General features: G+C 47.1%; 1 protein-coding gene across 5 annotated transcripts in view; it reads left to right on the forward strand.

Moving 5' to 3' along the window:
• CYRIB (CYFIP related Rac1 interactor B) overlaps positions 1-25,474 on the forward strand; it is a 144,543-nt gene that overhangs the window by 16,829 nt on the left and 102,240 nt on the right. For all 5 annotated transcript variants that reach the window (XM_087447450.1, XM_087447457.1, XM_087447454.1 and 2 more), the window contains exon 2: positions 21,914-21,966. The gene's annotated coding sequence lies outside the window, so the exon portion shown is untranslated. The remainder of the gene's footprint in view (positions 1-21,913; positions 21,967-25,474) is intronic.

Here is a 25,474-nt window from a genome sequence, read left to right on the forward strand (position 1 = left end):
GGTGTTGCGTTGGAATGGAAATTGGTATGAAGAGAATGGGGTTAGAGGCCCAGCTAGTTTTACCAGCAAACATATCTTGGGCAAGTCACCCAGGCTCTCCGAGACAACCTTCCTGAAGCTATAGAAACCGAGTGGGGAATGATAATGCCTGATTCTTTAGGAGTCTTACCTGCCCTGGCCCCCTTGATTTCTGTTTCCCCGATGGCCCCTCTGTCCTCCTAGGTGTTCCCACTGGTACTCTCAGCATTCATTCTGCTCCCACTGTGTGCCAGGCCCTGGGGATACAGTGGTGTATGAGGTAGATGAGTCCATTTCTCATCTACATCATACAGGGTGCTCTGGGCCCATGGGGTGTGCATTGAACCCAGCCAGAGAGATCAAGGAGGGCTTCCCAGAGGAAGTGGCTTCCCAAAGGCTAAGGGCTATGTTTTATTACTGTTTAGATTCCCATCTCTGAGCAAAGTGCGTCACGTGTAACGGGTATTCAGTGAATGAATGATGAATGAGTGGATGCGTGTGAGAGTATTTTATAAACTGGAGAGTGTGGTGGAAATGGTGGGCATCGGTATTATGATTTGTGGAGGGTAGAGCAGGGGCACCAGCTATTGCCAAGAGCCAGGGTCTGCCTAGAGCACAGCCAGTGGGTGACAGTGTCAGCTCTGCCTCTTGTTCCCCCTACTCGGGAGCAGACTGCCTGAGGCTTGACATTTTTAGCCAACTCGGTAGCCAGCAGCCCTTCCTGAGAGGATCCAGATTTGGACATGCAGCCTTAGTTCTCTGGTCCTAGGCCTGGTGGCTGACCGAAGAGATAGCTCACTGTGTGTGTGTGTGTGTGTGTGTGTGTGTGTGTGTGTGTGTGTGTAGAAATGGAGCGATGCCCAGCAAATGCTAACAAAGGTCTGGGGCACGTACTCCCATCGCTAACCTCTAAGCCTCCACTACAGTGGCCACCCCCAAAGTGAAACTCTTTTTTGTCCCCTCCTCCAGCCAACTGACCTTCTGAAAGTCAGGGATGGTGACTGACTCATCGTTGTAACCCGAACACCAGCACAGGACCTGGCACATCTGGGTCTTGGGACAGTTTGTAGAACGAATGAATGAATGAAAGAACAAATGAATGAATGAACTTCAGATAATGGCATCAGGTTATCCAGGATGTAGCTGAAGCCTAAGGTCTTCACAGGGCAGGGGGGTGGGATGTTTCTGGAAATGACCTTTCGCTACTACTTTAGATGTTTTGCAATAGCAGATGCTTGAAATGCTGCTTGACACTTGCTCTCTGTGGTGAGAGATGAAGAAACACTTGGTTTGTTCACACTTGGCTCTGGGGCTGTGTAGGCACACAGAGGCCTCTCCCTCACTTCCGCCACCCGGAGAGCCCCGATTCCCCTCTGTGGGACCCGGTTATGGTGAGACGGGGCTCGTGGATCTGCAGTCACTTAATTCCACAGTGTGGTGAATTGGTGTGTCTCATGGGAACTTTCTATATTTGGGGTGCTCAGCATCCTACCCACCCACCTTCCTGTTTGGGGGAATCCCCAGTGGGTACATCTTGGAGGGAGGCAGAGCCCTGCCTCCCCGGATGGGAGCTGAGGTGGACCAGACATTCTTTCTTCCCACCTCCAGCTGCTCAGGCACCAGTGCATGGCCCCAGCATGGCCACATGGCTTTGATCCTGGGCTGAGAGCCGCAGCAATGCGGGGCCGGTTAGAGGTTCATCAGAGTCGAGTCCAGTGGAGATGGCCAGTGTCCTGTGGCATGGCCTTGGCCACATTTCCCCTCTGCCCAGTCTCCCCTGGTCCTTTTTCCCTGCCTGGTTCTCCAGCCTGCCTGTTGATTCTGGGAGCTTCCCATTATTTTCTCGTCAAATTCCTTTTTTCCAGAAAACAGTCACAGCTGACCTCTGTGGTCTGTAACCCTGACTGACATGTACCGCAGAGGCCATAGTGAGGCACCTGTCCCCAATCTGGGCCCTGGTAACACAGTGAGACGGGCGAGACTGAGGATGCTCCGCTATCTCCTGCCTCCCTTTCTGTGATGTTGGCACCAGCCGGCCTGGTCCCATTCCTGGAAGACTCAGTCTGCTGCAGTTCGAGTCGATAAACCTTGGCCACCTTCTCTGTCAGGCATTGTGCTGAGACAGGGATACGGAGATAAAGAATCCATCATCCCGGCCTTAAGTGCCTTACAGTCCAGAGGTGGAGACAGGCACACAGTTGGATAACTCTGCCCACCATGATGGGAGAGCGGGGCAGGCAAAAGCGCTGCATTTGCACAATTGACTCCTGACCCTGATGGGGGCCCCGCAAAGAAGGGGCGATGCCTGAGCTGAGGTCGGTAGATGCAAGGAGTGAGCTGGGCGGGATGAGGGCTCAGCATAACCAAACCAGGGAGGTGACAGACGTTACAGTGGGCGGGGGGCGGAGGGTGGTGGACAGTTAGTCTGGAAGGGAAAGCAGAAGCCAAAATATGGATGATCTGTGTGCCTGGGGGTCAGCAAACGTTTTCTGTAAAGAAGCAGATGGTAAACTTTTAGGCTTTGCGGGCCATATGCTCTCTGTCGCAGCTGCTCTGCTCTGCTGTGATAGTGCCAGAGCAGCCGTGGATAATCCATAAATGAGTGAGTGTAGCTGTGTTCCAATAAAACTTTATTTACAAAAACAGGTGGTGGGCCTGATTGGGCCCATGAGCTGTGGTTTGTCGACCCTTGCTGTGCGCCGTGCTGAGGAGTTTGTTCTTCATGTTGAGGAGATGGAGAATGGATGTACGTCTGGTTGCTGATAACAGTACACGTCCAGGGATAGGGCAAGGTTTAGGTGGAGTTTGATCTGGGCCATGGCTCATTTCTCTGCTGTTCTCTCAGCTCTACCCTCCCGTGTGAGCTTCATCCTTGTGCTGCCTCCCTCATGGTGGTAACGTGGCTTCAGCAGTTCCAGCCTTCACATCTACTTCTGTTCCCCAGTTCTTATTGGACCATCTTAGGTCATGTGCACACTCTGGAACCAATCCCTCTGGCCAGGAGAATGCTGTGTGTTGATTGGCTTAGGCCTGGGTTCCCACTTCCTTGAACTACTCACTGTGACAAAGGGATTAGGGCCACTGGGACCGCTTGCCTTAGGCCAGCCAGGGGCTGCCCCTAAGAGGTATATGGTCAGTCCTGCCCAAGCCATGTGGCTGCTACCCTGTGGGAGAGGGTAGAGTGGGTCCACACGTGAGAGGATTGTAAGCAGAGGAGCAATGCAGCCAGGTACACGATTTCTAGAAAAATCACTCTGGTGACCTTGTGGAAAAGAGCCAGGCTAGAGGTAGAGACACCATTAGGAGGTTGTTTCTGAGACTGGGTAGCCAGCAATAAGGCAGTGGTGCTGGACACTGGAAGGAGAGAATGGATTTGGGAACTGTTTTGTGGATGGAATTGATAGACTTCATGACGAATTTAATGTGTGTGAAGATGATGATGGGAGGGAGGGAGTAAGAAAGATAAAGTTATCAACTAATGCCAGTTTCTAGCTTGACAACTAGTAGAACTAGATGAGGGACACGTTTGTAAGGGAAGATGTTGAGTTCTGTAATGAACAAGATGAATGAATTAGAGGGTGCCTTTACCCAAAGACACCCCTCCTTGCCCACCCACAACAGACCCCATCTTTGATTTTTAGAATTTAGGGACAGCCAGGAAAAGCTGTGTTCCCACAAAGGAAAGGTTATTCTTCCTCCTTACCCTGTATTCCTTTTTGCCCTGCCTGCCAGGAAGCTCAGAGCCAAATTTGTGCTTAATCACAGCAACTATAACCAGGCCTCAGGTTCAGTCTATTTGCATCATTTGCACTGTCATTTTCTTTTTCTGTTTTTTATCTTCATGGAACCTTTTTTTGTGGCAAGCTGTCTCAAACCTCTTTTGGAAAGAGGCAAGGTATAAACGAATAAATGATAAAGTAAGAAGGAAATAAGGACACTGTGTTCATCCAGAGCTCTGGATCTCTGCCCCTTTCGGAAGTATTGGTCTGAGTTAAATTCCTCTAGTCTGGGCAAAGCTGGCTGACCTCGGACAGTAGAGGGTTTAGGCTCCCGGAGGATGGGGTCCATTTCTCCTTCATCTCAGTATCTCCAACATTCATCACAGCTGGTTAGACACTAGGTGCTCATTAAATGTCTGAAAAACGGAATGAATTAATGATGGCTGAGTCGTGTGTTATCTTTCTGAGGGGGATTCACGGGCAGCCTGTAGGGTTGTGTCTTACTCTTTGACAAGCGGGCGAGGTGCTGCGAGGGCATTTTCCTCTCTCTCCAATTCATTCTTCATACTGTGCCAGATCTTTTGAAAATGTAAATCAGCTCATACCATCCCTCTGCCTAAAACCCTCAATGACTTCCTGCTGTTGTTTAAACACTAAACAACACCCGAGGTCCTGAGGACCTGGCCCCTGCCTTCCTCAGAGCTCCCTGCTGCCTCTCTGGCCTTCCTCGCTGGCTTCTTTCATTTCGCAGAGCACTGGGCCCTTTCCTCCCTTGGCGTGTACTGTTCCCTCTGCCTGATACTTTCTCCCTGGGTCTTTGCAAGGCGGACGGTTTCCGCCTTCTTCCTCGGTTTCCGTCTTTCCTCCTCTGACGGTCTTTCTTGTGGATCTCCCCTTCACTCCATTGCGACACCCTGTCCTTCCCTTCAAGGCCTCCTCTCACTTGTAGTGTGTGCAGTTTGCACGCCTGCATATTAGGTCTCCTCCACCAACCTGAAGGCAGAGACCACACCTGTCTGTTAGTCACCTCCGATCCCCAGAGCCTGGCACTGTGTGGCCCTTGCTCAGGACTTGGTCAGTAAATGCTTATTGAATCAGACTCGGCTGGCCATTCATCCCTTCCACCAATGTTTATTGAACACGTACTGCGTGCCAGCAGACGCCGTGCTAAGGCCTAGGGAGGCAGTGGAGAACAAGAGACATAACGTTTACCCCCTGGAGGTTTCATTTCAGCTTCTCAGTCTGTTCCACCTTTAAACCATGTGCCGTTCTTTACCTGTTCATTCATATATGTGTGTATACATATATATTCATGTGCATACATATACGTACATACATGCACATATATATGTATATGAAACGTTTACTGAATACTTATGTTCTGTATAGAAAACATGCTTATATATAAACATGTCTATATATAAAACATGCATATGTATATATGTACATGTATATGAAAACAAGCATTTCTCGAATACCAACTGTATGCTACAATAAAAACGTATATATGTATATGTATGTGTGTATATATGTGTATGTATGTGTATGTGTATATGTATATATGTGTATGTATATGTATACTAGGAGAGCACAGCCTAGTAGAAGAGACGGAGAAGAAAACACCATTTTCATAATCTGGGAAGGGCCCTAAATGGAGAGGACTGGGCAGAGAGGTGACCTGCGGCTGTGTGACTGTGAGGCATGAACACAGCCTGCCACCAGCCCTCTTCAGTGGTGGGGGTTCTGGACAGGTCACCTGAGGGAACCCTACATACTGGCCACGTCCTACACTGGCTTTTTTTTGTCTTTGTAACAGCTTTATTAAGGTATGTGGTAGACAGAATAGCGGCCTCCCAAAGATGTCCATGTCCTAATCCCCAGAACCTGTGAACACATTACTTTCCTGGGCAAAAGGAACTTTGCAGATGAGACTAAGTTAAGGATCTTGAGATGGGTGATTATCCTGGATTATCTGGGTGGGCCCAATCTAATCACAAGGGTCTTGCTAAGAGGGAGCTGTCAGAGTCAGAGAAGGAGGTGTGGTGATGGGAAGTGGAGGGTCAAAATCAGAGATTCGAAGATGCTACACTGCTGGCTTTGCAGATAGAGGAAGGGGCCACGAGCCAAGGAATGCCCAGAACCACCAGAAGCTGAAGTCCAGCAGACAGATTCTCCCCTAGAGCCTCTGGAGGGGGCACAGTCCTGCCGACACCTCAGTTTCAGCCCAGTGAAGCCCACTCTGGATTTCTGATCTCCAGAATTATAAGATAATACCTTTGTGCTGTTTTAAGCCACTGCATTTGTGGTGATGTGTTACAGCAGCCATAGGAAACTAATGCAAAATATATTTTACATATCATGAAATCTACCCACTTGAAGTGTGCAGTTCAGTGATTTTTAGTCACTTTTCCGAGTGGTGCAGTTATGACCGTAATATAATTATAGAACCTCTTCATTACCCTGGTAAGATCCCTTATGTCCATTTACGGTTAATCCCTGTCCCCACCCCCAGCCCTAAGTAACCATTAATCTACTTTTTGTTTCTATAAATTTGTCTATAAACTTGCCTTTGGGGCATTGCGTATAAGTGGAATCAGATAATATGTGGTCTCTTGTGTCTGGCTTCTTTTACTGTGCATCATGTTTCTGAGGTTCATCCACTTTTGATTGTGCAATGATATTCCATTGTATGGAAACATTGCGTTGTTTCTCCGCTCACCCGTTGATGGACATTTGGGGTGTTTTCAGCTGGGGCTATTATCAATAATGCTGCTGTGAGCATTCATGTGCCAGTCTTTGTGTGGACATAGGTTTTCATTTCTCATGGATAGATCCCTAGGAGTGGAATTTGCTGGGTTGTGTGGAGTTTTGTGTTTAACTTCTTGAGAAACTGCCAAACTGTTTTCCAAAGTGGCTGCACTATTTTTCACTCCCACCACCAGTTTATGAGGGCTCCCTACTCTGGCTTATAATTCTCTGAGGATGGTGGCTAGCACAAGGGGCTGAGCACACATACATGCATGTGTGTGTGTGTACATGTGCACACGCATAGGTGACGTGTGCTCATCTGTGCACACCTGGAGAATATTTCCCAGGTGCTGTTTCCACTGTTTGTAATTGGCTGTAGCAGGAGGCGGGAGGAGAAGAGAGAAGGGAAGCTTCTCTCTTTCTTTTCTGGGATTTGAAGAGAGAAACAGTTCCGGCAGCTTCCCCTGCACCGCTTTCCCTCTCCGCCCCCAGTATAAGCCCCACAACTCAATAAATAAATAGTCTGTCGGGGTTCTAGATCTGAGATCCTTAATCCATCCTGTATTCTCTTATCACCAGCTTTGTTTTGGGCATTTGCTGAAATTTGGGGTTTTAGCATTGAGTGAAACCTGATGTTGGTACTTTTTTTTTTGGTGAGGAAGATTGGCCCTGAGCTAACATCTGTGCCCATCTTACCCCATTTTGTATATGGGTTGCCACCACAGCATAGCTTGATGAGTGGTGTGTAGGTTTGCGACTGGGATCCGAACCAGAGAACCCTGGGCCACCGAAGCAGAGCACGTGAACTTAACCACTACGCCACCAGGCCGGCCCCTTGATGTTGGTACTTTTAATATAAACAGTGAGCTAGAAAGTTCAGGTCATCAGGACACTTGGACGAGTCGAAGGCTTAACTCCTTCTTCTTTGCCCCAAGCTGGCCTGCCACCACATTAGCACACCCCCACCCCTGGGCTCCAGCTTCTGCTTGTGAGTTCTGCTTCCCCCCCTCTTCTGAGCAGGTCTAGACTCCACTGTGTGTGGTGGGGGGCTGGGCACAGACAGAGAAGGTTTGGTCTGCAGATGGATGTCTATCTAGAAGGGGTGTGGGTGTGGTGGGTGGGGTGAGATCCAGAAGTAAAGCCTGATGGTTCAGTTGGGGCTCGGTGGGCAGCCAGGCCCCTCTCTGTTCCTCAGTGACAACAGCAAACAGAACACAAGCTTAATTGTGGGCAGAGATTGGTAAAGGAATCTTGAAGCATGACATATTCTATTTATCGTAGTGTGGGAAAGTGCTGTATAGACTTTAGTGACTTCCTTTAAATTCCGTTTGATCCTATGAGGAAAAAAAGGAGTCATTTTATGGTGACTCTTAGAGGTTTGCAGGCCTTTGAGGAGAACTTGACCATCAGGGCTTCTGGACTTTACTTGGACGACCAGGTTGTCGAGCTGGACCATGGAGCTGACAGGGCCTGGGGGGCATCTGGCCCAGGCGTGGTTAGTCCTCAGGCGGAAAGGCAGCCACCTGGGCCCTGACCCTGCACCAGAGGGGGTGTGGGTGCGATGGCGTTGGCTGGGATGGTGTTTGCTGGGCTGAGCCAAGTGTCTGAGGATCGTGGCCTGTGGGTTGAGCATTTGATGGGGGCAGGAAGGGAAAGACTCAGCGAATTTGAGGCGATGACCTGGGTCAGCAGAGTGGCCAAGCCCTAACATGGAGCCTGAGAGCTCAAACCCTGTTCTGTCGATGGTTCAGTGGATGTTCAGCCATTTTTGAAGGTGACAGCACTGAGGCTCAGAGAGGCTAAGTGACTTGTCCAGGGTCTCACAGTGAGTGAAAGGAGCAGCCAGAAATTCAGACTTCAGGCTGTTTTTGAACTCAATGTCACCTCGCAAGATGCTTTTTCTGTAGAGATTAGTAAGACATAAACAACACAACACACACTGAGCAAAGAATGAGCATCCTCAGGACAACTTGCTGGGTCCAGGAGGCGGTGGACATGTTTACAAAGAGCCGCCACCGCCCAGGTCCACATTAGGAAGTAGAGACTGCCTTTCATTGCACAACCAGCAGCTGTTATTGCCTGCTGCCACTGCTGGTGTTGTTTACAGGCAGTCGAGAGGGTGAGAAACCACATGAAGCCCGGGGCCTGGAAGGCTCCCATCGCCCTGCCAGGAAACGCAGAGACCCCATTTTTCAGACACCCCGTGAGACGGAGGGCAAAGAGCAGAGAATGCATACAGAGCTTCTTGGTGGCTTACGTTTTTAAGTGAGCATGTATTAATTCGTGTTGTAGGGAAATCAATTAAAATGGAGGGAGTTATTTATGAATGTCAGGGGGAAAGAGCAGAGAACCTGGTGTTTGTCCTGGCGCCTCGGCCTCGTGACTGTGACTCTGGGGTGTCTTTTCACTTCTCGGAATCTCAGTTCCCGCTTCTGTAAAATGGGAAGGTTGCAGAAGAAGATCTCTCTCATCTGTGTTGAAATTAACTCGCTGCACATTGTAACCATAAGTGCCATCAGGTTAGGTTCAGTGTCCAGAGTTTTATTCCTAGACCTTTTCCTGTGGCTTTAGAAGAAATTTATGCAATTGAAAGAGAACTTTTAAAGAACTGTTAATTTACATAACAAAAGCTTATGTAACCCAGAGGCTCTTTCTTTTGTCTTAGGGGGTGTTAGAAAGCTTTGGGAGGGCCTTGGTAGTCATCGAGGGGAAGAGGCTATATTTATGAGGTTCTCGCACATTTACTTAACCCCAATGAGGAGTGGGGCTTTGATCTCAGTGGACACGGGATGTAGGTTACAGAGCGTGAGGGGTCACCCTTGTCCTCAAAGAGCTTCTGGTGTCAACTGCGATTGTAAAAACACCTACCGTGTGGAAACGTTGTTCCTATCAGCTGGAGTGTGCAATTGCCTGGAGCTGGGAGACATCGCTGTGTAGGTCTGTGGCTGAACTAGAGGGTTTGTGTGGAGAACACAGGGCATCGGGGTCAGGTGATGGTGGCCCTGTAAGCTGTGTTAGAGGAACTCGCCTCATAATCTGTAGGCAACGCGGAACCATTGGAAGATTTGTGTATTAGAAAAGGCCACAGGTGGCAGCATGGGAGTTGGAGGGTGAGAGATGGAGTCTCGGGGTCCACATGAAAGACGGGTGTTCTGTTTACACCAAGTGGAGGGCTTGGGGCTGGAGCCAGCCTCTCGGATGCCATCAGTGAGCCACCAAGTCCGATGAAATGGCAGCCGGGGCAGGAAGCAGGGCCTGGTAGCAACCAGCAGCTTCTCCTTAACTCATTGAGGATTTTGTCAGTCAGTTGTTTGGGTTGCAAGTGACAGAAACCAAACTCCAGCTAGTTTAGGTTTATTTTATTATTTATTTTTTTGTTTTTTTGTGAGAAAGATCAGCCCTCAGCTAACATCCATGCCAATCCTCCTCTTTTTTTTTTTTGCTGAGGAAGACTGGCCCTGGGCTAACATCCGTGCCCATCTTCCTCCACTTTATATGGGACGCTGCCACAGCATGGCTTGACAAGCAGCGCATCCGTGCGCACCCGGGATCTGAACCCCGGGCCGCCAGCGGTGGAGCGCGCGCACTTAACTGCTGCACCACAGGGCCGGCCCTAGCTTAGGTTTAAAAAAGATCATTTATTGTGTCAGGTAACTCAACAGTCAGGCGGGGCTGATCTGGGGGCCCAGAGCACGCTGGCCGGGTCTGGTCTCCCTCTGTCTCGTGGCCCCGCTTCCCCGCCTCGTCTCTCAGGCCATCTCTCCCTTAGGTTGGACTCAGGCTTTCATCCGCTCATGTTAACAACCCTGTGGGGTGGGGGTGGGGGGGGGAAAGGCACCCCCTTCCCGGTGGCTTCAGCCAAAGTGCTAGAGAAGGCTCTTCTTATTGGCCAGTTAGGGTCACACTCCTGTTCTTGAACCAGCTATTGGTTCTGGAAGATTCTGTGCTTTGACTGCCCTCCCCTAGGTAGTGTGCTGGCCTCTGGAGCACATGGAGGGGAGGGTTAGCAGCTGCCCCATAGGAAAACTGGTGCCATAACCAGAGGGGGCATGGAGGCTGGGCAGGCGAGACACCAGCTGTGCCTTGCAGGGAGCTCAGTGCCCACTTTCCTTTTGCCTGGTTGGGGGAGCCTCTGTCGCAGTGTTGACCTGAACTTGGATGGAGTGAGTGGCTAGAGGAAGGGAGATGCCATGCTTCCGTGGCCTCTCCTTGGTGCCACCGCCAGGTGAATGGGTCTTTCCTTCTCTCCATCTCCCTTCCTCCAGCAAACATTTATTGAGGCCTCGTCCCTCTTCTGAATTTCTCAGAACTTTGTCTGCATTCTTCGTGCCCCGTACCCATGCCCAGGGCTGCTGGTCAGGATGTTTGACATTGAGCACCCGTCAGAGTACTTTATGGAAGCATCCACAGTGCCTGGCGTTCATTCTTTCCTCACTGGATCCTGGGGGAGGTCTCGGAGCACTGAGGGAGGGCCGCGTGGGGGTAGCGTTCTGGACAGCAACTATTTCCCAACCAGTTTGGAAGTATTTCAGTCTTTTAACAAGTGGCCCAGCCTGGCTAGTGTGAAACAGCTGAGCACTTCCTGCTGGTTGGGAGGCTGTCAGGGTGGGGCTGGAGCAGAAGGTTCCTCACTTCCATCCCCCCTCCCTCTCCCCTGCTCACACCCTCAAATGGTTTCCAGTGGGCCTTTCACAGAGGGAATGTGCCATTGATTTTTGTGGAGGTCGATTGAGAGAAGCCGGAGTGATTGCTCTGGAGATGGCAGCCTCCCTCTGCCCACCCCTGGCTCTCGGCTGGCGCTCTGCGCTTGTTCCAAATCCATTGCCCTTTCCCCTGAGGTTCAGCCAGGCCCCTCTGCCCACACTCACTCTCTTTGCATCTAAGCGTTTGTTGTTTTTTCCTGCGAGCAATTCAGGTTTATAGGCCTTGGAGAGTGTGCAAATATTTGATTTTAATTAAGGAAGTCTGGAATGAGGAATAGAAAAAGTTACTTCTCATTTATTATTTCTGGGGGATGTGGGGCAGGGGTGGGGACGACAGATGGTGCCTCCAGCCACATCATCATCTCTGAGAGGCCAGGCGAGGGGCCGCGGGGTGGGTCAGGGGGCCCGGGGTGACTTGTGGGAAGAGAAGAGGGTGAAGAATGCAAGAGGGTGCACACTTCGGAGGCTTTTGTGGGCCAGAATCTGGAGTATGGAGAAGGTGAGAAGAACCTAGTTCTGAATAATAAAACCTACCACCTGTTGGTACTTCCTGCTGGCTGGCCATCGGATCCCTTTAACTGATCTCACTTAATCCTCACCACCATCTTTAGTGGTAAATATTATCATCCCCATTTTATAGCTGAGGAAGTTGCGCCCCGAGAGGTTAAGAAACGTGTGCAAGATCACCCAGCTACTAACTGGCAACCCACATGTGTCAGGTTCCAAAGCTGTGCTAAAGACCCCACAAACTGTTTTGAGGACGGGGGGGGTCCTATAAATCAAAGGCCTAGAATACTAAATGAGATTTTATCCTGACTGGCAGAGCCTGTGTCTGGGCTGTAAGAGGGAGAAAAAAAGGTGTGTGTGTGGGGGGGTGTGTGTGTGGGGGTGTGTGGGGGGGGTGTGGGGGGGTGAGCGGGGGCAGGGAGGTGATGGGCAGCAAGCTGGGGTCTCGGGGAGAGAGTGAACTCAGGAGCCCAGAGTTCCTGCCCCAGCCCTGCCCCCTGCATCATGGGGCCTCCGGTGAGTCATACGGTCTCTAGGAGCTGGTTTCCTTTTCAGTGAAATGAGAGCAACAACCACAATAATAGCATTTATCGTGGGCTTCCTTAGGGCTGGGACCAGCCCTGGGACACCAAGACAGAGAGGTGCATGGATTAGGGCTTCTGCCCTTGGGTGCTCAGTGTTACTGGGGAAGAAGGACCCTTCCCACCAGTGCTGCACAGGAGACAGTGGACAGGCAGGTGCTCTGCCATTTGGGGCGGACGGGAGGGAGGGGAGCAACTTGTGTCCCAGCTTGGCTTCAGGGCCCTGCAGCCATCTGACTATTGTCCCTGCAGCCAGAGGGAGGGAGCCGTTAACAAGAGGCCTTCATCCCCCAGCCCTGGATAGTGCGTCTCTCTGCCCTAGGTCCTCCCCACCTCAGCCGCTCATCAGAATCTCCTTCCCAAGCTTTCAGATGAAAAATCCCGAGTCCCCAGCTGTGCGGCACAGTAACCTGGGAGCTTTCTGTGAACACCTGATTCCCAGTTCTGGGGAACAGTGTTTTTAAACAGCTCCCTGGGTGATTCTGATCTGCAGCTTGCTGCTCCTGGGACCCACCGCCCATTCCTGCCGAGGGAACGGATTCGTTAGGGCCCTAGGGCCTCCGGAGAGGATCTGCCACAGGGGCTGCGCAACCGCTGGGCTCCCCTCTCGCGGCATCCCAACCCTGAGGGAGGGAGGGAGTGGGGGCGGCGTGCTCTGCAGATGCGCTGCCGCCCCGCGGCACCTTCCAATGGGGCACCTTCTGATGGCACTCAGTGACAGCCAGCCTCAGGCCTGGGACAGAAATTGTGGCGTGGCGAGCCCAGCGGGACAGCCATGCAGTTGAGAATCAGAATTTAAACCTGACTGGGGATTTTGGAGATCTGGTTGAAGTGATGCCCACTCGTGCACTCTTTTTGGTTCAGAATCAGATTTCTTTTAGCATTTTTACATAGATTTGGTTTAACTGCTTCTAAAAAAATCCTATTTCTTGAAGTTCTACTAGGGGCCAGCCACTGTCCCAACATCATCTCATAGTACATTTGTAAGAGTTACAGATGAAGAAACAAGCTTCCCGAAGAAGTTCTGACACATTAGCAAATGACCGAGTCAGGATTTAGACCTAAGGACTGTCTGACTCCAGAGGTCATTCCTGTGCACAAAGATGGACCCTAGTTCATATACATTCACGTGCCGCATAATGACATCTCAGTCAATGACGGACCACGTATATGATGGTAGTCCCATAAGATTAGTTCTATATAGCCTGGGTGTGTAGTAGGCTATACCATCTAGGTTTGGGCAAGTACTCTCTATGATGTTTGCACAAGGAGGAAACTACCTAATGACACATTTCTCAGAATGTATCCCTGACCTGGGAAGGGAACGCCTGGGAAGCAGGTGAAGGAATTTGGAAGGAGAGGAAGCTAATGATCATCCCTGGGTAGTTAAGAGTCGGGTAACTGGGTAGCTGGTCCTGACTCTGCTATGATCCTACGATCTGACCCCAGGCAACGTCCTTTTCTTCCACGCTTCAGACTCCCTCACCTATTAAAAAAAAAAAAAAAAATCAGGCAGGTAGACCAGATGCCCAGAAGTAATATTCTATACCTCTACCTATGTCCGTTTTTCAAGGAAATAGTGCTATATCTTTAAAGGCGACCCTCTTTACACTAAGAAGGTGTTTGATAATCGGTTCTCCATTAAAGTACACAATAACAATGTTATTAGTTTAAAGAGATGATTGGTTAAAGCTTCAAAATATTTATGTTAAGCACCGTACTCTGTAGTCTCTCCTTTTCCCCTAAAATATCTGAGCATTCTTAAGGTTAGAGGCAAATTTATCACTTGGCCATAGAGTTGCAAGTACTACAGTTTCATTAAAAACATTTTTTTTTTTTAAATATATAAGTAGGTCATGATACCATGGGAAAATGTAAGATGTGTATGTGTCTTAAGCTGGTATCAGCCTCTGCAGGGAGAATGGTTAAGCAAAATATAGAAACCATGTTTGGATTTTGTTCTGCTTCAGAATTTGATCCTCAAAATGGTCCATAGTTCCAGGAGGGGAGTGTAAAGGGAAATGATAATTAATAGGTCCTGTTGCTGAATGTTCTCTTTGAAAGAGAACTGCCCACTTATAATAGCACTATCTCCCCAAATTTCAGGCCCCGGATCCAGGAGACACGTGAGCTCCACCTTTCATACTTCATCTTAGGGGTTACAGTCTCGGGGAAGCTAGGATGTGAGGAAAAGAAGCTCTAGGAGTCGTCATTCATTCAAATGTTAGTATAGCAAAATATTAGAAATCATCCTTGGCTGCTTTTGGGGGGAAAAAACTCAAGCTAGAGAATTTTTATAAACTTAGAATCAGTGATGCTCTCTTAAAAGAATCTCAAAATGTGCTTGAGATTCGCATCTCGGTGGTGGACGTGCCTTGAAAGTCAGAAGTGCTTTGACTGTTCCTGGTATTAGGGCTGTAGAAAGTTGATATACTTTTAAATACGTGTGTGTGTGCATGCAGAACCTTCTATATAATCCTTAATATTTTTAGGTATATTCTGAAAAGACTAGGCATATCCTCGGTTTTGCTAATATAAGCAATATTGTTGAAGATAGTGGGTCCTGTTGTCGTGTAAGAAGAAGATTTTTATAGCTAATTAGCACTAGTTATGGTTAGGAAATTAAACTGCTGGGAATGTGTTTCAAAGGACATTCCCCCCCAATATGTTAGCTTCTTTTCTGGAACGTGTACTTGGCAAATAATAATAATACACATTGACAGAGCCATGGAGAACCTGGTTAATTGAAAGGGACACGTTGTGAATGGATCAAGGAACCTTGAGAAACTCCAGCAAGGGGGAGGGCTCCTCCAAATATGTTTATTTCCCGGCTGCATTTTTGGGTCTTTATGGTCCTGGAATAGTCCGGGGAGATGGTGCCCACGGTCGTGTGAGTCCATTTTCTAGGGACCCTCTGAGGCTCTGTTACAGTGGGAATTTCAGATATTGCAGTTTTTCCAGCAACAGATCCAAATGAACCAAGACAAAATGGAATCACTTGTGTGAGGCCTTCCCCATGACTCATCAATTACTCTCATAGGAGTAATTTAGTGCTTGGGTGACCAGGGTATTAAATGAAAATGTGAGTTAGAAAGAGAAGTTTTAATACGTATTCAGGTAGTATGAATGTCCAACTATCCAAGTATACAAGTTAATAGTATACAAACTAAAATGAATACTTCTACTACTGATAGTAATAATAGTAATATTAGTAATAGTAACAATAATACAGGGTGCCTCCCTGAGGTGCTTATGATCTCATAAGAAAAGCATTAGGTGATAATATAAAATGACAAATGATTAGGTGTCAAGTTTAGGTGATGGGAATTGAGAGGAGAGTATGATTGATGAAAATGGTAGTAATCTTTTTTTTTTTTTTTTGTGAGGAAGATCAGCCCTGAGCTAACATCCGTGCTAATCCTCCTCATTTTGCTGAGGAAGACCGGCTCTGAGCTAACATCTATTGCCAATCCTCCTCCCTCTTTTTCCCCCAAAGCCCCAGTGGATAGTTGTATGTCATAGTTGCACATCCTTCTAGTTGCTGTATGTGGGACACGGCCTCAGCATGGCCGGAGAAGCCGTGCGTTGGTGCACGCCCGGGATCCGAACCCGGGCCGCCAGTAGCAGAGCGCACGCACTTAACCGCTAAGCCACGGGGCTGGCCAATGGTAGTAATCTTAACATTGTTATCCACTACTATTTATCTCCTTATTTATTTATTTATATTTATTAATTTTCTAGTTTCTGATTGCAGATATTTAGGGCTGCCACTGTGACCCTATCCTTTGTGTTTCCCTATTGCCCTGTAGTTGTCTCTGTCAGAGCCCTTGTCACACTGTGTTGCAGTAGCCAATCCACAGGCTCCCCTGAGTGTGAGAGCCTGGAATATGGGAACTGTGTCGTCATCTCCATCTCCCTCGTGCCTTTGAAGCTGCCTGGCATGTGACGGTCAATCGTTACACTCTTACCGAGCAAACCAGGCCATTACTAGCCGGAGGCCCGTGTGTGATCACTTTTGACCTCATTGTCTTAGTCCCTCCGGGCTGCTATAACAAAATACCTAGACTAGGTGGCCTGTCAACAACAGAGATTTATTTCTCACCGTTCTGGAGGCTGGAAGTCTGAGATAAGGACGCCAGCATGGTCGAATGAGGGGCCTCTTCTCATTGGATCCTTGTATGGTGGAAGGGGTGAGGGAGCTCTCTGGGGTCTCTCTTATAAGGGCATTAATCCCATTCATCAGGGCTCCACCCTTATGATCTTAGCACCTCCTAACACCATCATTAGGGGTTAGGATTCCAACATGTGAGTTTTGGAGGGACACAGATATTCAGACCATAGCACTTGTTATTGACATATAATATACATATAGGGATGTGCACATCATGATCATTTTTGGATGTGTGTTTTTGAGTCTAGTTGCTTTAAAACATGAAATGGCAGATTTTTGGAGATGGAAGGCATGGGGAAGCCAAGTGTAGCAAGCTCAGAGGTGTGAGCCATAGAAGGGTCTCCTGATAACGAGCACAGCAGATCCTCCAGTGTACCTGTGGAATGTCTCCGTTGCTGCACAACGTGGGAGAGATGAGGGCTGCAGTAATTCATCTGAGCAGGTCGGCAAGAGGTTTGGAAATGTTCTTAATAAAATCTCCCTATTTTGATTAAGAAATTGTATTTCTTTTTTTAAACAGATTTTTGGTTTCTCAGTTATAACTGAGGGGTGATATAAGAATCACCTTCCTAATTCAGGCTCAGGGAGGTAGTTGTAGGGAAAAGTTGGATTGAGAGACCATTTTTAACTAATTGCAGTGTTAGCTTTTCCAAGTCACTATGGAAACTGCTGAGTTAACAAGTGGCTTTTGAGGGGCCCTCTGGGATGAATAGATAAACTAGCTACCTGGGCAATGATCACATTAAGTGTTGTTTTCCACAAATTATAAAAAGAATTGATTTGCTTAAAAGTCTATTTTCATAAGTTTATTAAACATTGCCCTAATAATTTTTTACATTATTGCTAAGTCCTCCTAATAGTGTAAAATAAATTTCAGCCTAGTTTAGAAGAATTATCATGAATTCTGAATCATAATAACAATTATAAATAGCTAACATTTATCGAATTTTTAGTATAAGCCACTGTTCTGGGGGAAAGTTTTATTAAATACGTGATTAAGGGTTGTTGGAAATATTACAGAGCTCTTGTAATTGAACAGGATTATGGGCATAAGTTTATAATTTTAGTAAAAGGGATAGAATGAATCATGGGGAAGAAAAAACAGCAAGTGATAAACAAGCCAATAAAATTACAAGATGAATTCACTGAGGAGAAGGAGTAATTATTTGGATTATTTTTGTTGTTTAATTAACATTTATTAAGTGTCTTCTGGGTCACAGGCACAGTTAGGTACTTTTACGTCTGCTATTTTATTTAATTACAATGAGTTCTTCACTTCCAGATAAGATTTCCCATGGGCTTCCTTGGACTAATGAGTTATTCTAGCCCTGTGCTTCTCCGTCCGGTTTGCACATTACAGTCACCTGGGGAGCGTTGGAAAACTATGATGCTGGTGTTTCATCCTTAGAGAGTCTGTTTAGTTGTGCAGGGTTGGGACGCAGCAACAGTATTTTTAAAAAATTTTGCTCTGTCCCCTGTGAACTCTGATTAAGCTGGAGTGAGAACCACTGTGGTAGACCATTTGAGATGTTATTTCACTTGCATGAAAATATTGACTTAAACTCTTCAGCAGTATGCAACTATTTCGAACTTTGGGAGTAGAGTGTGCTATGCCAGGTGGAGTAAGTCAAACACCTGTTTTCCTTTGTTTCTTCCTGGGATATGGGAAATGCCAGAGTAACTACTGAATGAAGCAGGCTAGAAAATGTTGCTGTGCGTGTCTCAGACCCAGAATTTCCAGGTGCACTTAATTTGTCGCCTGGTTTTGCCCTGTGGTGTTTATCAGAAACATCATGCCTGTGACTTGCATAATAAGTTTGTTTTTCTTTTTAAGAAAAAAGGAGTCTATTTAAGGAACTTCTACACCAGAGGTAGTTCCTTTTAATGAAATACATACGTATGTACAGAGTACAGATCTGTGAGTAAAAGCGTTTAAGAGGACACACAGAGTTATGAGGAATTCTTTTGGTGGAGAGATTATAGGTCGAAATGGCTTCTTTAAAAATCGTCTTTGATGTCATAGTAAAGTTGTTTGAAGTCAAAACATTCAAAAACAATAAGAGGGAATAAAGTGGTTTGGGGAACTCAACTTTTCTTTAAAAATGCTGTAGCCTTAGATCACATCATAGAGAATTAGCCTAAAAAATGATCCATAATCAAAAACATATCCAGACCCTAAAAAAATTCCTGATCATCTTCATAAATAGATTTGCTTCGATGGGCACTTTTAGTCCTGCCTAGAAAATCCCAGGAGTTGTGAAAGTGGTGTAATTGGTGGTTAGATGAAAGAAAGCTTCCATTAGACCTGCCAGCCTTAAGGTTTTCTCCTAAAATAAGCGATGTTTCTGGTAGAGGTGACAGGATAGCCTTGCATTTAAGAACGTTGTGCCCCTCTTAAAAACATTATATCACATTTGCTAAGAGACCTTGGGCAAGTCTTATCATTCTTTTGGACCTAAGGTTCTTCACTCGTATAATGAGGGGATTGTCATTTTCAGACTGGGCTTCACTGAGTCCCCGGAGTCCCGTAGTGAGCACAGGGGAGGAGTGTGGAGTTGGCATGACCCTGGGTCTCGGGGTGTCCGGCCCTGGCCTCAGGCAGAGCTGCTGTATGGGGGGCTCTGGGTAGCTGTTCATTTGCAGAGAGGAAATCAATTCAGTTCGGCGTGCATTTTTGAGGACCTACTATGCGCCAGGAATAGTCTCAGGTGCTGGGGACACCGGGATGACCAGAACACAGCGTCATACCTCAGGTAGTCTGAAGTGTCCTGGAGGAGACAGACAGGGAGACAGATAATTCCAGCATTTCTTCAGCTAGGTCAGGAGTGGGTGGGAGGGGGGGACAGTCGGTTGGAAGACTGGTGGTGTGTGTGAGCCCTGGGTGTTTCTTAGAATCAAGTGACCAGTAGAGGACAGATCCCCCCTTGAGTCACTGCCCAGTCACTCCCGAGGGGAAAAGAAAGAGGAAGGAGGAGGGCCCACGTGGGATGGCTGGGACCTCCCTGTGCCCTGGAGTGGACTCAGGGACGTGGGCGTGCTGGCGAAAGGGCTCTCAGGGAAAGAGGAAGACCTGGGCTCTCTGAAGACCACAGAATCCAACTTCGGGCTGGGAGGGACCTCTGGTGGTCACCTTGTCCAGGCAAGTTACCCTGGCGAGCCCACCAGCCTACATATCCAGGCACATCTCTCTTCCCACCTCTTGTGGTTGACCGTGTGAATCAAGCACGTTAGCCTGTGGGCCTTTGCACGTGCTGTCAATTCTGCTTGCATCCCCTGCTGCCTCAGCTGGACATATTCTAACTTGTCTTTTAGTTCTCAGCTTAGATGTCACCTCCTTGGGGAAGCCTTTCTTACATCCATCACTTTCCACCTCCTGCTGAGTTCATTAAGTACCCGTTTCTGTGATTGCCCAGCACCTGTACTCACCCCTGTTGTAACACTTTTCATACTCCACTGTAATTGCTTGTCTGCCTGTTAATTGCCCCACTAATCAATGAGAGCTTAGGTGGCTGGGATGGTTTAATTTATGGAATTATCTTCATGGCCACAATGCTGGCACATCATAGGTGCTCAGTAGATAGTTCTTGAACTAGAGTGTCCTCACTTGACAGCAGAGGCTGCAGGAGCACAGAGAGGTTCAGTGACTTACCCAAAGTCACACAGCTTTGAGAGACCGAGAAGGGATTGGAGCCCATGGTGTGAATCTAAAGAGGAGACAAGATCAGATCCGGTTTCTAGAGCTATAGACTGGGTTCTCTCTGCCCGTGTCATGGAACTGAAAAAAAGGGACCCTTGTTTTGAGATGATCATTTTTCTTCTATGGGGGTCACACTCTGTCTCCTGGGTTTGTCTCTAAGTAATACAAAGACCAGCTTATTCTTTATGTTCTTAAAATGAAACAAAACAAAAAAAAGAGTTTTGTGAGAGTTAGTGTGCTTTTTCTAATTTGTAAGACTTTTGCCCAAGGCCCTAAGAGTTTTCCCAAGTAAACAACTGGTCCCCATTTTCTGTTTTGTACATATGCTCAGAGAATCAGAAAGAAAGAAAAAAGAAATTCTTTATGTAACTGGAAGACGTAGCAAGAGGAGTCAGGAGAATTGTAATCATGTTTCCGTGTGTGGTGTGTGCATGTGCACCCATGCGGGGTGTGGGGCCTGTTGCACACATTTGGGGACATAGCTTGTGAGCATGCTTAGATGGTTCTTCAATTAAATTCTCTCTCTTTTTGGCCACTGAGCAGTTCAGTGATCATAACTTAAAAGAGAATTTTAAACCACACTCAGGCAAAAACAAGAACAACAAAAAGAAAACCTGTGCAGTCATGCGCTGCCTAACGTTTTCATCAAAGATGGACCTCATATACGATGGTGGTCCCATAAGATTAGTACCATAGAGCCTAGGTGTGCAGTAGGCTATACCATGTAGGGTCGTGTAAGTACACTCTGTGATGTTCGCACAACGACGAAATCAACCAATGACACATTTCTCAGAATGTGTCCCCGTCGTTAAGTGACACATGACTGTCCTGGCAAACAAAGGAAGAGATAGCAAAAGCAGCAGAAGTGGTTGAGATGATCAGCCGATAGAGATCACCCACGACAATTAGGCATCGCCCCCAAACCTTCTGTGAATAAAATGAGCCTGGTTAAGTGGCTTCCGGTGGTGTCAGCGCCCGATGAAAAGCAGAGAGAAAACACTAAGGCAGCTGAAGATTTAATCAAAATAAAGGCCAGGAAAAGGCATTCTGTTCCCCTTCCGCACAATAATAAGAGAGTCTAGGCACTGCAGACCTTGCTCCTGTCTTCACACTAAACGCTGAGAGTGTGTTTGAATGGGATACTGTTTAACTCTGGTTTTATGAAAACTCCCTTTGATTCATAAGTTTTTGTCGCTGTAAGAGATTTTGAGGGTGACAAGGATAGTGTGTTGTACGTGTTTGTTTTCCTTTCTCTGCAGTGTGGAAACCTAGAACAGGAAGTGATTCAGGGGTAGAAGGACTGAGACCAGTTCAAACTCAAGTTGAGCTGAGCGTTTTGCTGCGACCAAGACTTGTTGCTGTAGCTTAGAGTTCCGGTGTCCTTTATCTTAGAATTCTGAATCTGAGAGGACACCCTGGCCCAACCCTCTGTCCCTGGGACAATGCAGTCCAGCCAAACTGTCCCTCAGTCATAAGAATTTGGTTTGGGTCTTTGCTATTTACTTGCTGTGCAACCTTCGGCAACTTACTTCTCTGAATCTCCATTTCTTTGTAATACATAAGACTGTTTTGAACATTAAATGAGAAAAATGTTTGTGAAACGTGCTCTGTAAAGTATAATGGTCTATGGAAATGCTATTGGGAGTTGTTATTCCCAGACTGCATCTCTGGTATGGGAAAAATAATAGTGGCTAGAATTTGCAGGGGGCTTATTGTGTGCTGAGGACTGTTGTAACTTGCTTAATCCTTGCTGTAACTCTGTTTTACAGGAGAAGAAACTGAGGCCTGGAGTTTGAGTAATTCGTTCAAGGTTACCAAGTTGGTAAGTAAGAGCTGGATTTGACCATTGCCGTCCGGTTCCAGAGCTGAGAGCTTCGTCTGAATTATCTTGTTCAAGCTTCACAACAGCCCTAGAAAGTTGAGGTTCAAAGAAGAGAAGTAATGTGCCCAGGTTCACTCCACTAGTGAGGGGTTGTCTTAGTCCATTTGGGCTGCTATAAGAGAGTACCCTAGACTGGGTGGCTTATAAACAACAGAAATTTAATTCTCACGGTTCTGGAGGCTGACGAGTCCAAGATCATGATGTTGGCAGATTTGGTGTGTGGTGAAGACCCACTTCCTGGTTCTTTTTGCTATAACCTCACATCATGGAAGGAACAAGGGAGCTCTCTGGGTGAGAGCTTTTATAAGGGTGCTAATCTTGTTCATGAGGGCTCCACCCTCATGACCTAATCACCTCCCAAAGGCCCCACCTCCAAATATCATCACATTGGGCTTTAGGTTTCTACATACGAATTTTGGGGGGACACAGACAGTCCATTGCAGGGGTAGAGTCAATATTCACATCCAGCAGTCTGGCTTGAGAGCTGGTGGTCTTGACCTCTGTAAACTTGTCACTCTTGTAAGGCCCCTCGTGGGAAACCAAGTCTATGAGCCTGGGTGCCCTCTGTCCCCATCAGGGCACTTCCCTTGTCTGCCTCTTCTTTCCCTAAGCTTCCTGGTATCCTCACTCCCCTCCGTTTGACTGACTGTGCTCTGGAGAGGTTTAGCCATAGAATGGACACCAGTTGGCGGAGTGTCATGCAGCAGGCTCTCATGCATGCTTTTTCACTTTTAATTGAGGTGTAACTTACATATTGTAAAATGCACAAATCTTAATCATACATCTCGATGAATTTTTAATATGTTACACCCATCTAGCCACTACCCAGATCAGCATATGTAATATTCCCATCATTCCAGCAAGTTCCCTCAGGCCCCTTTGTGGTTAGGACAGCCCCCAGAGATAACTACTATTCTGACTTCACGGAAGTCAAGTCATATCTGTCATATCATAGATTCTTGTTTCGAACTTATCCAGATCCAAATATACTTGCTCAACAAAAACAAAACAAAGTAGAGATAAAAATAACACTTTACATAGTGTGGGTGATCCTGTCTTTCCACCCAGTGGGCATCTCTCTTGGAGTGAGCATGAATGGGTGGCACAGATCTGCTCTTCGTTCTATTGGCCTTTGTTCCTATGGCTTTTTAGAGTGTGAGCATCTTGTGCCGTCAAGTGTGTTTCTCATATTTATAGATTTTAAGTATCACCAAACATGGTCCCAAAAGCCAAGCCAGCTATTTCTTCTGCTGCTCAATCTAAGAAATGCAATCCAGTGCTGAAGGTAAAAACTGGCTGTCTTGGACTTTTGGACCATTGTGAGACCTTATTATGGGATTTTCAAGGAGCATTTTGACTCCTTTCAGTTTTTATATTACATGCTGACCGTAGAAGCTAACCTTTGAGTATGATGCAGTTGTAATGTGGACAGAACTCAGCCTGGGTAAGTGGTTATATTAGATTTGGTGACCTGGAGCACTTCTGGCAACATGGTGGACTAAGCTGATTTGTGTGAGTCCTTCCTGATATGAACACAGAGTTGACTGAAATATAAGAATTATATCTAGGGGAGCTCATCAGACAGGGAAGTCCACAAGTGTCAAAAATGAAGAGAGAAATCTGAGCCCAATGGTTATGTGAGCTGAAGCTGTGACAGCTTATGGGATTTTTGCACCCAAGTATAGGCTGTACAGTCTGGGGGTTAAGGTTTTAAGTCTGGGTGGAATTGAGCACCCAGGAGCCTTAAACATCACACTTCTTCATGAAAAGGGGCTAGAAAAACCCAAGTGTCTGGAGAAACAGAGAGGAAGCTTGCCTTGAGTGGAAAAAAGTCACCAGCAAGAAATTAAAAACCGGGGCCAGGCCCGTGGCTTAGCGGTTAAGTGCACGCGCTCGGCTACTGGCGGCCCGGGTTCGGATCCCCGGCGCGCACTGAGGCACCACTTGTCAGGCCATGCTGAGGCGGCATCCTACATACAGCAACTAGAAGGATGTGCAACTATGACATACAACTATCTATTGGGGCTTTGGGTAAAAAAGGAGGAGGATTGGCAATAGATGTTAGCTCAGAGCTGGTCTTCCTCCACAAAAAGAGGAGGATTGGCATGGATGTTAGCTCAGGGCTGATCTTCCTCACAAAAAAAAAACAAACAAAACAAAACCATGAAAGCCCCTCTTATTTTTGGAGGAGGTTGCTGGTCTCCAACATGTATCGAGCATATGCCCAGCACCCGGCACTTCCTGGTGTTGTCTGGCTTAGTCCTCGCACACCCTTTCGCTGGGGCTCTCTCCACTGCTGGCTCTGCCTGGACCCTGGTAGTTGCCTGGTCTCTGTGTGATGAACGATAATCCCATTTTCAGGAAGAAGGGAGGTAAAGTCCTTGCTCAAAGTCACGTGGCATGCCAGTCGAGGAAGTGGAATTCAACAGCAATCGTAAAAGTGTTTTAGAAACAGAGGTAACCCAGCTGCTGCTTAGAAATCCCAGTGATCTGGAAGACATCTCAAGCCTTTTCCCCTCCTGTCACTAATCCCTGGTACCTCTCTTGGGACCACATGGAAGTGTTCTGTCAGTCTTAATTTTTCCAACTGTAAGATTCTTTGCTCTGGAAAGCTGGAGCTGTGTTTCTGCACCAAATGAGTTGCTGATGTGTTTTGAAACAACAGAGGCACGGAGAATTTGTCCTGCGGTGTCCTTCTTTTCTGACTTATTTTATCTTCACAACTCTCCTGTTGAGTCTGTTTCATCAAAGGCCTGAGACGCTAGCTCTGTTCACTTAAAAAGACCAACCTTCAGGGCCTTTCTTAGCAAAATAGATGTTCCCAGAGGGGCTTTCATTGTTGTTATTGTTGTTGTCTGCAATCAGCCACATCTCTAATGCATTATGAAATGTTTATGGATCCAGAGGCTTTCTTTCTTCTCTCTCTCTCTTTTTATCATTGGGTGATAAATTCAGTAAATAGGTTATTCATCTTGAAAGGGCCATTCATCTCTAAAGGGCCGTTGTTATGATGTTGTTCTGATTTGATCAAAAGTAATCCAAATGGGCAGGAAACCTGAGTGAAAACTTAAGTTTATAGAATCAAAATCACAAAAACTGACCTGAGTATTACTTAAGAGTGTACCATCATCTGTAGCATTCAGATGAAATTCTTGCAACTGAGTGCTGTTTGACCTTGGCACTTCGCTGTCTCTGGAGATGCTATTTTGTGGGCTCATTCAGAGAGCACCCTCGAGCGCTTTAAGCATCGTTGCACCGAGTGCGAGGTGGGGTGTAGTGGTTTTAGTTTACTGTGAGAAGGATGGGTATCAACAGTGTTATCTTGGCTCTTCCAAACACCAATTCTATCTTCTCCGCCTGAATGCAGATAGAGGAGGTTTAAATGCTGTTTCTTGTGTGAGCCCTTTCCTAACTCTCTCTCTCTGTGCTCCTACTGCTGTGTAGTATT

This window comes from Ceratotherium simum, chromosome 23 (genome assembly GCF_057802395.1).
Source record: "Ceratotherium simum simum isolate JZ-2026a chromosome 23, ASM5780239v1, whole genome shotgun sequence".
NCBI classification, from domain to species: Eukaryota; Metazoa; Chordata; class Mammalia; order Perissodactyla; family Rhinocerotidae; genus Ceratotherium; species Ceratotherium simum.